This window comes from Rana temporaria, chromosome 7, assembly GCF_905171775.1.
Source record: "Rana temporaria chromosome 7, aRanTem1.1, whole genome shotgun sequence".
NCBI lineage: Eukaryota > Metazoa > Chordata > Amphibia > Anura > Ranidae > Rana > Rana temporaria.
In genome coordinates, this window is record NC_053495.1 from 30,241,939 (window position 1) to 30,260,760 (window position 18,822).

Below are 18,822 nucleotides of genomic sequence, written 5' to 3' on the forward strand. Positions count from 1 at the left end.
AGGCCTGCAGTACCTCGTTTGGATTGACGTACGGGGGCGCAGAAGCCGAGCAGAGCTGAAAATAGGCCTGCAGTACCTCATTTGGCCTGAGGTACGTGGGGCTCAGAAGCCGAGCAAAGCCGAAAATAGGCCTGCAGTACCTGATTTGGCCTGAGATATGGGGCGCAGGAAACGAGCCGAAGTGTCCACGGGCCTTTTTGTCCGCTTTGGCGCTCTCTGGCGCCCCCCCCACCTCTGTCCGCATTCGGTATTGCATTCCATTGAAGTCAATGTGGAACAAATTATTTTAGTTTTCATTGACTTCAATGGGAAAACTCGCTTTGATATGCGAGTACTTTGGATTACGAGCATACTCCTGGAACAGATTATGCTTGTAATCCAAGGTTCAACTGTACCACAAAAAGAAAGCTCAATTTGTGGGAAGGAAATTATAAAAATTTAGTTTGAGTACAGTGTTGCATGACCGGCGCAATTGTCATTCAAAGTGTGACAGCGCTGAAAGCTGAATATTGTCCGGGGCAGGAAGGGGCGAAAGTGCCCGGTATTGAAGCGGTTAATGCAACCCAGTCCACTTTTTTTTTTTCAGCCCTATTCATCCGGACCTAACAAAATATTTGTTATTTGAAATAATGGTTTGGAATCTATAGTCTGCAGGCTGATTACCGGTGCTGGCTGTGATGCAGATCCTTGGCACATAGCAGTAACACTTTATCATCGCTCTAATTTTTACCTCTCTGTAGTGATTAGAGGCGGCCCGTTACTGGGAATAACAGCTTTGGAGCGTTCCGCAAGACGCACAGTCACGCTGCACGACCTTGCCAAGAGGAAGGACACTCCATATAATCCACACTGACCCATTTTCACAAGCGGTCTTTTCCTTCCTTTGCTCTTCCTAATGTACATTTAGCTTTGCGCTCGTCTCCTGAGTTGATATGGTAAAATGTCAGTGATTTGATTAGCGCTCTTTCGGTATGGGGGAGCGGCGCGGCCGGCTTCTTCATGACTCTTTGCACATTTAAGCAGTTTGCTATCTTTTGCTTTCATAATTAGAGCATCTTGAATATTCATTAAGTACCGTCTTGATTAAATGCAGATACTGGATGATTAAGCACCAGTGGATAATTTTGGGAAACAACTACTTGGCAGGATTTTTTTTTTTTTATTCTTTCAGATGTTATGTGTACAATTAAGAGGCAGAAATTAATAAAATAAATACATAGACGTATGATTAGCACGCAAGAATTCAGCAGATAAATGTGGGGCACTTCAGTTCTTATATTTGCTGTAGTAAAACCTATTTATTTCCAAGAGCTGTGTATTCGCAAAGCAGATTTGGGGATCAGCTTTATAAATTGAACTGTACATATCGGGGTCAGTTCACTAAGCTGGGTACAGCCCCTGCCCTCCAATCACCTTGCCCCTGGAGACCCTCAAGCAGTATATTTTAGCTTTTTTTTTTTTTTATATTTGCCCTTTTCTTCAGGCAGGTCACGTGAAAGACAGGGGGCTAGATTCAGATAGCCTGGCGTATTTTTCTGCTGGCGTAACGTATCTCAGATACGTTACGCCGCCATAACTTAGGGCGCAAGTTCCGTATTCATAAAGAACTTGCGCCCTGAGTTACTGCGGCGTAGCATATAAGGTCCGGCGTAAGCCCGCCTAATTCAAATGTGGATGATGTTGGCGTGTTTTATTCAAATTTAGTGTGACCCCACGCATGCGCCGTTCGTGAAAGAATCCCAGTGCGCATGCTCGAAATTACACCACAAATCGTCAATGCTTTAGACGTGAACGTAACTTACGTACAGCCCTATTCGCAAACGACTTACGCAAAATTTTCAAAATTCGAAGCGGGAACGACGTCCATACTTAACATTGCGTACGCCTCATAGACCCAGGGGTAACTTCACGCCGGAAAAAGCCTAACATAAACAACGTAAAAAAATGCGCCGGGCGGACGTACGTTTCTGAATCGGCGTATCTACCTAATTAGCATATTCCTCGCGTAAATCGACGGAAGCGGCCAGCGTAAATATGCAACTAAGATACGACGGCGTAAGAGACTTACGCCAGTCGGATCTTAGCCTAATTTCGGCGTATCTTGCTTTCTGAATACAGAAAGAAGATACGCCGGCGCAGCTTTGAATTTACGCGGCGTATCAATAGATACGCTGACGTAAATTCTTTCTGAATCTAGCCCAGGGTCTTTTTTTTTTTTTGCACTAATATGGTCACCTTAGAAAAGCTCTCTGCATCATTACACTGAGTGCAGGGTGCTGTGGTGATGCCCCTCAGGGTGTGTCTGTGGTGTCCTGCACACATATTGGGGTTGATTTACTAAAGGAAAATAGACTGAGCACTTTGCAAAGTGCAATTTCACTATGCAAGTGCAGTTGCTCTAGAGCTTAGTAAATGAGTCGAAGTTTTCATCATCCAATCATGTGCAAGCAAAAATGCAGTTTTAACCACTTGGGACCATTGTCGAATGATGGCCACAAGGTGGCTCTACAGGGCCGGGAGGCCGTCATATGACGTCCTCGGGCTTCCGGCCGATGGAAGGCACGTGCGCCACCGGCGGCACGCGCATGTCCGCCACGTCACTCAGGTGCCGATGCACTTGCCTGGCGGTCGCGATGTCCGCCTGGTACCCGCGATCGGTAGTCACAGAGCCAGGGACGGGGATCTCTGTGTGTAAACACAGAGATCCACGTCCTGTCAGGGAGAGGAGACCGATGGTGTGTCCCTTGTACACAGGGACACCGATCAGTCACCCCCCCCAGTCACTCCCCACCCCCTACAGTAAGAATTACCTAGCAGGGCACACATTTAACCCCTTGATCGCCCCCTAGTCTTAACCCCTTCCCTGCCAGTCACATTTAGACAGTAATCAGTGCAGTTTTATAGTACTGTTCGCTGTGAATGGTTCCAAAAATTTGTCAAAAGTGTCCGATGTGTCCACCATAATATCGCAGTCCTGACAAAAATAGATAACCGCCATTACTAGTAAAAAAAATATATTAAAAAAATGTCATAATTCTATCCCGCTCTAACTTTTGCGCAAACCAATCAATATACGCTTTTTTTTTTCAAAAATATGTAGAAGAATACGTATCGGCCTAAACTGAGGACATTTTGTTTTTTAAATGGACCTTGATTAAATATGCATCATCACAGGGTGACTGATTGCTGTGAATGCATCAGTATAAATGTGCCAACGTCCCAGTATAATGGAAAGTGGAAACTAATAAAGACTAGAATTTTTTTTTCTTTTTTTTTTTTTAAAAATGGGATATTTATTGTAGTAAAAAGTAAAAAATATTGTGTATTTTCAAAATTGTCGCTCTTTCTTTGTTTAAAGTGCAAAAAATAAAAACCGCAGAGACGATTAAATACCACCAAAAGAAAGCTCCATTTGTGGGGAAGAAAAGCATGTAAATTTTGTATGTGAGCCACATCGCACGACCGCGCAATTTTCATTCAAAGCGTGACAGTGCTAAAAGCTGAAATTTCGCCTGGGCAGGAAGGGGGTATATGTGCCCAGTAAGCAAGTGGTTAAAAAAAATCCTTGCATGTGATTGGGTATTCTTTGCAGAGTAAAGTCTTACCTCGTTTACTAAGCTCTGGAGCAACTGCACTTTGCAGAGGGCAACTGCACAGTCTATTTGCATTTAGTAAGTCGTCCCCAATGTGTCCTCTGGGTGTCATTCAGCCTGGAAGACTGAGGACATCTTGTGGCAAAAAGGAATGACTGCAGGGGATTTTAAAGTTGAGGAGGTGAGTATTTGCTGTCAGAGGTGCTTTTTATTTTTTCCCCAGCTGAGGCACCATTTTTTTTACTATTTATTATAGCGTAGGGTTTGAACTGTGCTTGATATTTTATCACATAGTTGTTTTTTTCATTTGCAATTTGCATGCACAAATGTCAAATAGATGTGAAATCCTTATCTTTTTGCATGAAACAGCTGCAGGGACTTATTTCTCATGAATCATTATTTTCTCACATGAACAATTTGTCTTTCCTGTACAAATGGAATGCATGAAGGTAAAAAAAAAACTTCAGCCTTTACAACCACTTTAACCACTTAAGCCCCGGGCCATTTTGTTGCTAAATGCCCAGGCCAGGTTTTGCGATTCAGCACTGCGTCGCTTTAACAGACAATTGCGCGGTCGTGCGACGTGGCTCCCAAACAAAATTGGCGTCCTTTTTCCCCCACAAATAGAGCTTTCTTTTGGTGGTATTTGATAACCTCTGCGGTTTTTATTTTTTGCGCTATAAACAAAAATAGAGCGACAATTTTGAAAAAAATGCAATATTTTTTACTTTTTGCTATAATAAATATCCCCCAAAAACATATATAACATTTTTTTTCCTCAGTTTAGGCCGATACGTATTCTTCTACCTATTTTTGGTTAAAAAAAATCGCAATAAGTGTTTATCGATTGGTTTGCGCAAAATTTATAGCGTTTACAAAATAGGGGATAGTTTTATTGCATTTTTATAAAAAAAAATGTTTTACTACTATTGGCGGCGATCAGCGATTTTTTTTCGTGACTGTGACATTATGGCGGACACTTCAGACAATTTTGACACATTTTTGGGACCATTGTCATTTTCACAGCAAAAAATGCATTTAAATTGCATTGTTTATTGTGAAAATGACAGTTGCAGTTTGGGAGTTAACCACAGGGGGCGCTGTAGGAGTTAGGGTTCACCTAGTGTGTGTTTACAACTGTAGGGGGGTGTGGCTGTAGGTCTGACGTCATCGATCGAGTCTCCCTATAAAAGGGATCACTCGATCGATGCAGCCGCCACAGTGAAGCACGGGGAAGCCGTGTTTACATACAGCTCTCCCCGTTCTTCAGCTCCGGGGAGCGATCGCGTCGGGGACGGCTATAAACGAATAGCCGCACCGTCGTCCCGGATCGCTCCCCGAGGTAAGCCCCCCGCCGCACGCAGCGGAGGGGGTCCCGATTGGACCCCCGACCCGCTAGAAGGCAGGGACATATATATACGCCCATCTGCATGTACGTGCCATTCTGTGGACGTAAATAGGCGTGCGGCGGGCGTTAAGTGGTTAATGAGTGAAGGAAGATCTTCCAATGGGGACACTTGTTCCAGTGACAACTGTTAAGGATGGAAATTCTGCTCATTTCCTGTTGCATTTCCAAGACAAAAATGAAAGGGGAATCTCTCTAGAGGGACCTAGTCAGCATAAAATAACCTGGAAGGGAAAGGGCACTTATTCGCGAACGCCAAACCACATGGTGCCACAGCGCGATTAAAAAAAAAAGGGTCAAGGACTTATTTTCCAAAGCTTTCAGTGGGTAGTGCAGCCCATTGAAATGAATGGGCTGCTCTACCTGTGGCGTGATCACACAAAACACGCACGCACATATGTGAACCATGCCTAATACTACTATAAACCTAAATTCCAGGCATACATAAAAAAATATTAGTGGGCTGCTCTAAATGCAACGCGCAAAAAAGCACACACACTCGTTCGCACCTCCTGGTGTAAACTGAGTTGTAGAGTTGTCTTGAGAATAAAAGTAAAGGATGATCTTGTTCCCGTGGAAATTCTCCTCATTTTGGGGATATTTCTTCTAACGTCCTGTTGCATTTACAAAACTGGAAATAAAGGGAAATCTCTCCAGCAGGACCCAGAAAGCATAAAATAACCTGACAGGGATTTTAAAGTGGTTGTAAAGGCACATCTATGTATTCTATGCATGAAGGTATAAAATCTTCTGTGTGCAGCAGCACCCCTAATACTTTCCTGAGCCCCCTCTAGATCCAGCGATGTCAACGAGAGCCTTGCCTCTCTCCAGGGACTTGCACTTCTGATTGGCTTTTGGCAGCAGCGGGAACCTTTGGGTCCCGCTGCTGTCAATCACATAAAGTGAGCCAATCAGGAGATGGAGGGGCAGGGTTAATCCGCAGTGTGAATGGACACACAGAGCAGCGGCTCGGCTCGGGTTCCCCCATAGCCAGCTGTTTGCTAAAGGGGCACCCAACAGCAGCCAGAAGCGCTGGGACCCGAAAAGAGGAGAATCCGGGCCACTCTGTGCAAAACCACTGCAAACAGCAGGTAAGTATAACATTTTTATTATTTTAATGAAAAAATGTAAAGCTTTTCAATCACTTTAACTCTTCCCTACTGTGTCCAATAACTATATATACATTTATTCCGATCTTCACCAAACCAAGCTGCAACCAATTCTCAACTTTTCTTCAAGTCTGGAAGCAATGGCACATTCCCGGGTATCTCCATATCCAATGGGAGCCTCAAGATATAAGTAAGCAGATTTGAAGTTCTGATTTCACACTGACTTCTCTTGCTGCGTACTTTTACAGGGTCAGGAACTCTTTATATTAGAGCCAGGGGACTTTCATGAAATGTAGAAAGCTAGGATTTTCAAATATAGACCATCAATGGCAGCACACATATTTCTCACATGACAGGTTCCCTTTAGGTGATCTCACCCCGTTTACCCCATTCTAGTCAGCCTATGTTTTAAAGCTTGCCTCAAAAATGGGGATTACTATAAACAGCTACAATATAGCACAAAGAAGCGAAACATGCATTGAGCAGTAAATCGCTGAAGAGCGCTATGGACGTTAACCCTCTCTACAGGAGCGAGAGCCAACAACTGAGCCACGGGGACTCCACCTTTCTATAGGAAGGGAACACTTCATTAGCTTTTCCTTCTGCCTGATATCTGCTCACGCTAATTACACTGCCCCAGAGAGACATGATGATTCTGCTATCTCAACCTCACAGATGGCACATTAGAATGGGTCTAGTCATTTCATTTTGATGGAAATGAATGGACGAAATAAATTGCAGCCTTATGTCCTAAATTACTGTATGGAGCCTGGAAATATACTGTACGAGGAACGTCCATTGCGACACTTAAAACACTTTTGCCAGATTTGAGTTGGCAGCCATTTTAAGAGGTAAACCAATGTTCACAGCCATGCAGACTATCGTTTTAAAAGCATTTAAACCACCCACTTTTTTTAGTGGTGGTTTATGCCATAATGTACTAGTATACACTGCACATTATGACAGACTTACCTGTCAAATGAAGCACTCCAACGCTGATCTGTCACCACTCTTTGCACTTTGCTCGGTTCTTCTTCTGGGTTTGCGTTCTCTGGCTGGTTGAATGGCCGGTGTTCTGACGAGAAAGGCCCCCTGTCGAAAAAATGCCCGCCCGGTACTGCGCGTCACTGCGCATCACTAACAAAAAAGACCAATATCACGGACTAGAAAAATGCCTCACATTGATAGATAATTGGATGACAGAGAGCTCCCTCAAACCCAATGGATCCAAAACAGAACTTCTCTTTCTTCACGCAAACCGAAAGACAAACTGTAGGACGACTTTGACACCATGCAATATTCTTGGACAAACCATCACCTCAAGCACCAAAGTCAAAAGTTATCTTTGACTCAGACATGACTATGGATGCACCAACAGGATCAGTAGTCGGCGGATCTCACCATCTTCTCCGCTTGCTGCATAGACTCATCCCCTTCATCCTGAAAGAGGACACAGCAGCAGTAGTTGGAACAATCATCAATTTCCGACTTGACTACGCAAACTCCCTCTACCTAGGTCTACCCAAATACCAGATTTTTCGTCTACAAGTCATCCAGAAAACAGAAAAAAAAACATGGGAATCAATCACCCTGGCCTTGAGGACTCTCCATTGGCTACATTCAAGACCCTCTGTCTCACCCACAAACGCACACAAAGAAACGCGCCTCAATATTTATGGGAGAAAATAAAACACTACACCCCTAATCGGGCCCTCCGATCAACTAACCAAAATCTCCTCCACGTCCCGCTACAAATCTAAAGGAGAACGAAGATTTGCAGTCCAAGGACCACGGCTATGGAACACTCTAACCATGAACATCCGCATGGAAGAAAACCATCGGGCCCTCAGGAAAAAACTTAAGACCCACCTCTTCTGAAGGACCTAGTTGAAATTGGACAGAAAGCGCCTTGAGGCGATTCAGTTCGCTTTTGTTAGTGCTATACAAGTTACTTGCTCACTCCGCATGCACAGCGCTTGCGCAGTACGGAGCCGCCGAAAGCCTCTGAACATCGGAATTTACGATCAGCTGTAGATGCCACCTGCACACAATAGCCGACATTGTGCCACATGCTCCCGATGCTCTTGCAAGTCCGCAAGGGACGGATTTCTTTATGATGGGTGCGCGTGAGGGGCAGATGCCTACAGAAGGGGGCGTATTTTGTAATGACGGGCAGTGCTGTTAAGAAGGGAGCGGAATTTTTTAAGAAACTCAAACACATCTCCTAAACAAATATATCTCTGCTATTCTTCCTACACATGTTTGCGGGGCATGTAGGAAGAATAGCAGAGATATATTTGTTAAAAATTCCCCTAGCTAACACAAGCAATAGCAAAGGCCATCATTACAAAATACGCCCCCTTCTGTACGCGGCACGCGCGTGTCCGCCATGTCACTCAGGTGTCGATGCACGTGCCTGGCGGTCGCGATGTCCGCCAGGTACCCGCGATCGGCAGTCACAGAGCCAGGGACGGGATCTCTGTGTGTAAACACAGAAATCCACGTCCTGTCAGGGAGAGGAGACCGATGGTGTGTCCCTTGTACATAGGGACACCGATCAGTCACCTCCCCCAGTCAGTCCGTATCGTGTGTACGTGGCATAAGACTTGATAGGCTGTGAGGCAGGCGGCAACGGGCAGAGAGTCGCTGATTGTTGCCATTACTAGTAAAGAAAAAATATGTCCCTGGATCTCATTTTAAAAATCTGGTCACCTTAGTATACAAGGTGGGTGACTTATTATAATTTCCACATGTAGAAGGTCTTCAAAAGTCAGTTCAGACAGCACTGCAAAGTACAGATGGATAGAATAAATACTGCGCTCCTCAAAGAGTGTGTGTCTGGCTGGCAACACAACAAAAGGATAAATGCAACAAAATATAAAGAAAAGTGTTGCGCCACTGCAGAAAAAAATGAAAATTGCCTAAGTGATAGGAACTTCCTATGGCGTGAAAATATCTCTCAATAAACGTCAGACCTTAAAATTGATACATAGTATCGGTAAGAATGAAAACAAGCATCTTACAAAGCGAAACATACTGTATTTATTGGCGTATAACACTCACTTTTTTATCCTGAAAATAGAGGGTAAACTGTGCCTGCGTGTTATACGCAGGGGGCTTTGGAATGATTTTTTCCTGAAACTTCCCTCTAAGGCCGCATAAATGGACAGAAGGACCTTTTCATCGGTCCAAACCGATCGTGTGTGAGCCCCATCGGTCAGTTAACCTTCAGTCAAAAAAATGAGAACTTGCTTTAAAATTTAACCGATGGACGCCTAACCGATAGGTCAAAACCGATCGTTAGTATGCAAAAGCATCGGTTAAAAACCCGCGCATGCTCAGAATCAAGTCGACGCATGCATGGAAGCATTGAACTTTGTTTATTTCAGCACGTCGTTGTGTTTTACGTCACCGCGTTCTGACACAATCGTTTTTTTAACCGTTCTCATCGGATGGACTGATCGTGTGTACGCGGCCTTAACCACTTAAAGACCTCAGGTGTTTTTCAGATTTGGTGTTTGCAAGACTAAAACATTTTTTTCTGCTAGAAAATTACTTAAAACCCCCAAACATTATATATTTTTTTTTTCTAACACCCTAGAGAATAAAATGGCGGTCATTGCAATACTTTTTGTCACACCGTATTTGCGCAGCAGTCTTACAAGCGCACTTTTTTTGGAAAAAATTCACTTTTTTGAATTAAAAAATAAGACAACAATAAATTTGGCCCAATTTTTTTATATATTGTGAAAGATAATGTTACGCCGAGTAAAATGATACCCAACATGTCACGCTTTAAAATTGCGCCCGCTCGTGGCATGGCGTCAAACTTTTACCCTTAAAAATCTAGATAGGCGACGTTTAAAAAATTCTATAAGTTGCATTTTTTGAGCTACAGAGTAGCTCTAGGGCTATAATTATTGCTCTCGCTCTAACGATCGCGGCGATACCTCACTTGTGTGATTTGAACACCGTTTTCATATGCGGGCGCTACTCACGTATGCGTTCGCTTCTGCGCGCGAGCTCGTCAGGACGGGGCGCTTTAAAAAAAATTTTTTTTTGTTTTCTTATTTAATTTTATTGATTTTATTATTTTTTACACTAAAATATATAAAAAAAAAAAAATGATCACTTTTATTCCTATTACAAGGAATGTAAACATCCCTTGTAATAGAAAAAAGCATGACAGGTCCTCTTAAATATGAGATCTGGGGTCAAAAAGACCTCAGATCTCATATTTAGGCTTAAATGCAAAAAAAAAAAAAAAAAAAGGAAAATGTGTCATTTAAAAAAATGACAGAAAAAAAATTGTCTCTTTAAGAGGCTGGGCGGGACTGACGTTTTGACGTCACTTCCGCCCAGCAGAGCTATGAGGACGGGTGGGGGCCATCTTGCCCTCACTCAAGTCCTCACTCTCCTGGCGGCAGCATCGGATCTCCTCCGCCGCTACCGACGGCTCCGGTAAGCGGCGGAGGGCGCGGAAAAGCGGCGGGAGGGGGGGGCCCCTCTCCCGCCACCGATAACGGCGATCTCGTGGCGAATCCGCCGCGGAGACCGCCGTTATCGTTTACACGGCCGCCAGCTGAAAACATGGATATCTCAGTTGTGGCAGCAGCTGCTGCCGTTACTGAGATATCCATGTTTAAAAAGAGGACGTATATATACAGTGGGGGGTCCGTAAGTGGTTAAAGTTAGGGTGCGTGTTATATGCCTGTGCGTGTTATACGCCGATAAATACGGTAATTAATATGTGATTGTGTATCAACAATTAAAATGTGTAATTGTCCATAAGTGGAAAATCAAAACAATTGTCCATAGAAGTGATGATCTAATAACATCGCACTTAGCATGGAAAATGCATGGATGATATATATGATGATTTCCTCAATATGTTGTGACCATAACGTGAATAGATAACACCCAGGAGTGCCTTCACCATCTGTTTAAAGGGAAAAAGGGGTACTCTTACCTGATTAGATGGATCCAACTCACCATACGGCGGTGGATCTATTCAGCATAGAAAGCCAAAAAAGGCTAATCTGGTAGAATCTGCTGTCAGGTTCTTCATTTTTCAACCAGGTGAAGATCTTTATAGTGAATGGTTATGGTAAATTAACGTCCAGTGCATGTAACCGACGCGTTTCGTCTACTCCCACTCGTCTTACTTCCACTGGGGCATACACTTACCTCCACTCAACTGCGCTTAAATAGTAAAGTAAAATGGTACTTCTGTGTGACCCCCGTTCGACCACACCACCGGACTTCCGCGTGCTTTCCAAAACATTCAAGGGAACTACGTGTTTCACGTCATTACGTTACTACATGCATTCCAAGACTCGTCCCGGAACGTACAATGAATGGAGTCAAAGCATATAAATAAGCGGTGGCCAAATTGTCAACTTCCAGCTTTCATATTATTACTGCCCTATTATTTGGATAGCAATGTAGACTAAGCCTGCCTGCTACCTCTATGCTTCCTTTAGCTGGTAGACATTTATGACAAGTACATCAGCCATTTTCTGCAGATTAAATTATAAGATGAAGATGTTGATCTGAAGCTACACTTGGGTATTGCCCTCTAGCTCAGGGACCACACAAACATTGCAGCAACAGCATGAGGATTAGAAGGAACCAACACATTGGTGAACATTTCTCATTGAGCTTTACTGTATGTTGATGATGAATGCCAAAAAACACATTCTCGTTGATGAAAGAAACAATTTGACCTTTCTGCGGTCTTCAAAAGATCATATCTGTCTGATGCATTCCACAGCTTTAATCGTCGTACTCCATGTTCTAGTGCCGGGATAGAAAGCTTTGCTAATCCACATCTCGGAGATGCTCAACCTTTTATCATATTCCTGCAGGCTGCACAAAGTGGATACTTATCACATAAAAAGTTTAATTATAGGCGCTCACGTCTTCCTTTTCTGCAGTCAAGGTCCTCATCCTGCTGTTGACAAAGAAAGAACTGCGTTGTCATTTATAAGCACTTCAGCTGCTGCCTATATCCCCTCAGTCTATCCTATTTTTTAAAGTACAAGCTAATTGCCTGGAGATTAAGCAGTGTTTATACTATGTAAGAAGTACATCCACATTGAAGTTTTTCAGCTTAATGTTGAAAGACATTGGCACATAAAGGATATCTAATTTTTAGAGTATTAGAGACTGTGCATGAAGGATTGTACAGGGTATGCCTTCATTCTAAACCTATTAGAGAGTCACTAAAGTTCCACTTGAAAGGGCTACTAACCTCTAAGTACACATAGCAACAAGATGATTGTCTTCAGCTATAGTCAATTTTGGTCAGTTGGACTAACTGATCTAAAGGTGGGTACACTAGGGTGCCCACGTGTCTTCATTCTGGGACAATACAATGTCCCGGAATGAAATAGAGCACACAGCCACCCTCTACTTACTAATGACTAGAACTGGTTGATAAGGCCAGCACTGCCTGGCATCTTGCAACCAATGACAATTTACTCTCAGACAGTGAGACAGGGAGCAAGGCCTGCGCCTAGTGCAGCACTGCTGTCCCCACCCACCTCGGCACCTCCTCCTTCTCCGGCACCCAGCAGCAATCAGCAGGGACTGGTATAATCTTCACTCTCCAGATAGTTGTGGCAGGTGCAACACTATAAAGTGCCTCATGCACTGTGGCATTAGAAGAATTGTGATATCTCTGACTTTTCAGTCCAACAAGACTGTCTGTTATTCTGAAATTCCTCAATTTTCGTTCTATGGAAGCAGTAAGGTTTAAAGAGCACACCAAATGCTTAAAATAACTTCTTTATTAACTTCACTTTTCTTCATAGATAACACTGCTGCTTTGCAGCAGACAGTCCATGTACAAACAGGTGTTGAATAAGGATCACAAAATGGCGGTTCAAATATTCAATCTTGTCATTCAACATAAAATGGTGGATATATTTCTTCTTCAGTATTTATACTCTCTCTCTCTCTCTCTCTCTGTAAGTTATCAAAGCATTCTCGGATTTCTCTGAAAGGTATAACTGTGGTTTGCAACTTGGTTTGCAGGGTTGCTTTAGTTCGGTTAGCTTGTTAACTTAGTTTGGTGGAACTACAGTTAGGGCGGTTAGATGACTTTGTTTTGGTGGAACTACAAGTAAACACACAACTAGATCAGTATTCAGTTCTGATCACACTATGTACAATAAGAACATATATATATATAACTTGTGTAACGTACCTATTTAGGCCCTTGCTTCCATAAAACTGAACTCTGTATGTCTGCTCTGCTCTCTGTCCTCATGTGGAATGAATTTGCAGCACAAGTACAGTATTAGGAACCTCCCAGACAGAATGGATGCAAAGGTAGCTGTCTGTCTATGCTTTTTGGTATGAATTCTACTGTGTAATTTGAGCTTACCTTCACTGTCATATAAACGATTCTTAAAGGCATATTTTTTCTTTTGCTTCTGTGAACACAACATACAGCTGTTATATGACATTCAAGCATAAAATCACAGTGAATAACTTTGCTTTTGTCTCTCACATATAAACATGTGCACTACATTTAGGTTCTTAGCAGGTTTAGCTGTATATACATGTAGGTTATATTAGCTACCTAGGACAGGTTCTAGCTGGCCAGCTACAATAGTGACGCCACTCCTTTCCTTCTACACATGTGGCTAAGGGTGTGGCAGCAGCACTACATCTGGTGGCAGGCTATGGGTGGCAAGCAGCACTGCATCGGGTGGCAAGTGGCAAATTCAGCTGACACTGCATCAACCCCGAGACTACATTAATCTCCCGCCCCCCCCCTAATCTTTTTGTTGGGGTAGTTGAGAGAGGGGGTGTGTCCCTGAATGGCAGGTTGGAAATGTGGTCACCCTAGAGTACACACAAAAAGAAAATTGGGCAAACGATCGTCCGGTTTTCCCAGATGTATTAGAGCAAGTCGGAAATGAGGATGGAAATGTACAAAAATTCTCGTCTGCTTACCTTTGCGGCAATAACTTCTCCGCAGAATGTGGAAACCTCGCAAAAAGATCTGAACAAATCAATGGGGTCGGCAACTACATGGCAAATGAGGTTTAATGTAGAAAAATGTAAAATAATGCATTTGGGGGGAAAAAATATGAATGCAATTTATACACTGGGGGGAGAACCTCTGGGGGAATCTAGGATGGAAAAGGACCTGGGGGTCCTAGTAGATGACAGGCTCAGCAATGCCAAGCTACTGCTAACAAAGCAAACAGAAAATTGGCATGCATTAAAAAAGGGAGCAACTCTGGGGATAAAGCGATAATTCTTCCACTGTACAAGACTCTGGTCCGGCCGCACCTAAAGTATGCTGTCCAGTTCTGGGCTCCAGTCCTCAGGAAATATGCACTGGAAATGGAGCGAGTACAAAGAAGGGCAACAAAACTAATAAAGGGTCTGGAGGATATTAGTTATGAGGAAAAATTGCGAGCACTGAACTTATTCTCTCTGGAGAAGAGACGCTCGAGAGGGGTTATGATTTCAATTTACAAATAGAGTACTGGTGACCCCACAGTAGGGATAAAACTTTTTGCGGAAGGGAGTTTAACAAGAAACGTGGCCACTCATTAAAATTAGAAGAAAAGAGGTTTAACCTTAAACTATGTAGAGGGTTCTTTACTGTAAGAGCGGCAAGGATGTGGAATTCCCTTCCACAGGCGGTGGTCTCAGCGGGGAGCATCGATAGTTTCAAAAAACTATTAGATAAGCACCTGAATGACCACAACATACAGGGATATACAATGTAATACTGACATATAATCACACAGGTTGGACTTGTATCTTTTTTCAACCTCACCTACTATGTAACTACAGTATGTATGACAAAGGCTTTATTTTTTTATTGTTTCTGATTGTGCGCAGTCTTTAAAATCTGATCTTGTACGAAAACATTACAGATTAAACAAAAATCGTTAATTCTGTTCACGTACAAGAAAAAATAATGGAATTTGTCCCTTTGCAAATTTTAGTTTGAAAAGTCTAATTTGGATATCGAAAGTTGTGTACACATTATACAAAAATCAAACAAAATCAAACAATCATGCCTTGTACAGAATTTTTCTGCCGATTTTCTCATAGTGTGTACCCAGCAGTGGTGGCCCGTTGTAATTATTTTTTGGGGGGCAGTCAGTGGCAGCGTCGACTTTTGATTGGCCAGATTGAGGATCAGTGTTTCAATAATTCCGGCATCCTGAAAGGGCTGTGGATAGAGCATGGGGGTAGCCTGATCCATGAGTATTTATAAGGTACCCACCCCCTGCCAGCCCATTTACTGGGGATTGGCTCAGGCCTTCATCAATACTCCAGGCAACTCCTCCTAAATTCCACCCTCTACTTCTGGAAGCTTCTCCAAGGTTTCAAAGAGCAGGGGGAGTCTGCTGAGTCATCCAGCCTTCCTGAGTCACTCAGCCCTGACCCAGATTCAACCCAGGTCTGGCTCTCAGCCAAGACCAAATTTCCTACACTAACATCTAACCTATTCTAAACTAGAGGGTGCTACAGGTCAATTCCAGGGTCAGCCACCCTCCCTCCAAGAGAAAACCCCATGACTGCCCCCCAGCAATATTCTGTGCTAGTTTGTTTTTAAATACATAGCTCTTTTTTGAAGTCTTCGAGATGTCTGACACGTTGGGACCTTTTTGGTCTTTTCCTATCAGTGGGTGGTTGTGCCAACATACATTATGTTCTTCCAGGTTGAGTGACATAAGGCATCATTCAGTCTGGAAGAATGCGGACATGTTATGGTCAAATGAGTGTACTGTGGGGGCAGCTCCAGATTGAGGGTCCATGCACACTGGGCTTAAAAAACGCTACTGTGTGGGCACATAAGATAACATTGAGCTACTTCTACAGGCAAAACACAAAACTCCTGTAGAAGTAGCTCAATGTTATCTTATGTGTCCACACACTATGAAGTTTAGAGGCATTGTAACGGAATGACCCGTGACACCCAAAGACTTTGTGAGGATGGAGGATACTCCTGTGTCAGCGATCACTGATAACTCTTGGGTCTGAGTCCACTCTGTGCCCTTTGGGCATGGAGTGGCAAGTGAATCATAATTCATGTATTACATGAGATTTGACATCACGGATAGTTCGTATTGCAGGATTTTGAGATACTGCAAGATGTTGGATTGTTTTGGCGTGGATAGTGATTTACAGTATATTCCTTAAATGCCTGCAAAGAATATTCTATGACTCATTTCTAGTGACATGCTAATTGAATCAGGGCTTGGAAGACATTCCATTGTCCTTGTGTAAAGGTGTTGTAACGGACAGGTGTTAATCCCAGGTCTGCTCCCAGACCTATAATTATGCATGCTAAAAATGCTGTTTATGTGTGATAACACTGGCCCAGATTCAGGTAGATTTGCCCATTACTTACACATGAGCTGCTCAGCTGAATTTCTCTGCGCTGGGGCAATTTTGCCAAATTGCCACCTGATTCAGGAATCGTTTGTTCATTTAATTTGCTCCTGTTTAAGGCAAAGCTGAGGGCGCAAGGCCACGCAAGTCAAAGTGGGTGTGCCCCTATGTAAATGAGGATTTTTCGGCTCAGCAGAGGTTTGCGCCGGGCGCGCGCATGCGCAGTTAGAGCGCTGCCGTCTGCGCATGCGTCAAACTGCGCCTAGCATACTTTCAGGGCAAATCCTGCTCAGCTGCTTGCACTGAGCAAATAAATAGGAGCAGACTTGCGCAGGTTCTTTGCTGAATTTCATCCTGCTTTTTCCAACCCCCCCTGAGCAAGGAAATTCAGCCCATTTTGAAGAGATGGCACCTCCCAAAGGAACTAAAAAAAGAAAGGCAAACTTCGTGGCTGCGGAGATGGACATCCTAATTGCTGCACTCCAGCAACATAAAGAACTCCTATATGGTGCCCAGCGGGCAAACACCACCGTTGCCCAAAGGAGGGCTATCTTTGAAGCCATAGCCCTGGACATCAATGCCCTGGGTAATGAAGATCGTTCCTGGGATGACATTAAAAAAAAACTGAATGATATGAGGCGCAGGGTCCGGGATAAACTGGCTCTTATCCGAAAACATACCGGTGGCACGGGAGGTGGACCGCGATGTAAGATCCGCCTAAATAATGAGGAGGAGCTTATTGCCCAAACTTTTGTGCAGGAGCAGGTGGAGGGACTTGCAGGGTACGACTCCACTGTTGGGAACTTGGGGACTGGTAAGTTATTTTTGTTTCATATCTGCTGTGCATCATGGGAGGGGGTAGAAGTGAACATATTTGTGGGTAGAAGTGAAGATGGAACTATTATTTTTGTTTCATATCTGCTGTGCATCATGGGAGGGGGTAGAAGTGAACATGTGAGCAGTGTGTTGCACCAGCAAAATATTTTGTTTTGGTGTCATCCACAGGTGGTGATGAGGATGATGAAGCTGGGCCGTCTTCGGCTGCGGGGCGACCCACGCCATCCATACCTGAGCCAGGGGTCCAGTCAGGCCCCATGGACATTATGGCAATGCTGGTCCAGGAGGAGATCCTACCGGGGCCAAGTATGGTGGAGGAAGTTGTTTTGGAGGAGGATTCCTTTTTCCTCAACCAGGAGGACTCTGGCTCCCTCCAGGAGGATACCACCATCCCTGATCAACCCACCACCCCCCCGCCCAGCACGTCATCCCCCTCCAGGGCAAGCCCCTCCAGGGCAAGCCCCTCCATTGTGGACCCCTCCCCTTCTCCCTCTGTCCGTGCCCGAGCCTCTCCTCCCAGGAAGGCTCTGTCCAAAACAAGGCATATATCCTCCAGCCTCCGTGACGGTCTGCTGGAGGAGCAGGCCCTGCAGACCCGCCATATAGGGGCCATGGTGGGAGATGTTCGACGTCTGGCGGACAGCATGGCATCCACCTCCACCTCTGTGCAGCATGCCCTCACCCTGCATGCAGACCGGGACAAACATGTCTCACAGAGCCTGGCGGAAATAAGTGGCAACTCCAAGGCCATAGTCACCTGCTTGGTGGCTCAGGAGAACGCCCCCGCTTTATTAAGCAGGATGGCAGCTGCGGTGGAGGCCAACACCGCTGCTGTGCAGGCCAACACCGCTGCAGTGCGGGAGGAGGGGAGAGTTACCCGCCGTCATCAGCGGGACACCACCACCCGCCAAATGCGGATGTTGGCCCAGACCAACACCATCCTCGCCCGCCTGGCCAACGCCATGGAGGGCATGCAGCCACCACCTGCGAGGAGTCTGGAAGTAGGGGTTGATGCTCCTCCCCCCCTCCATCCCCACCCCATGCCTCCTCCGCACCACGGAGATTGAGGAGCCAGAGCCGGGGCACCCTTGGCCCAAAGAAGAAATCAAAAAAATGATATAATTTGAACAATTATGATATGCTCAGAATATGAGTTTTATTTTTTTTATATATGCTCAGAATATGAGTTTTATTTTTTTTATATATGCTCAGAATATGAGTTTTATTTTTTTTATATATGCTCAGAATATGAGTTTTATTTTTTTTATATATGCTCAGAATATGAGCTTTTATATTTATTTGTAGTCCCTACACACGGTGAGGAGTGTATACTACAGTGTGACTGGTGTGTGAATGGGGGGGGGGTGGCACTCCTGCTGGAAAAGGGGTGTCACCCTCTGCCATGTGAAAGGTGTATGGACAGCAACATAATTGGAGCCTTGACGCGGCGTTGCTGCTCCCTAATACCATGGGGTATTGTTGGGTCTAATCCAATTTGGGGTGCATG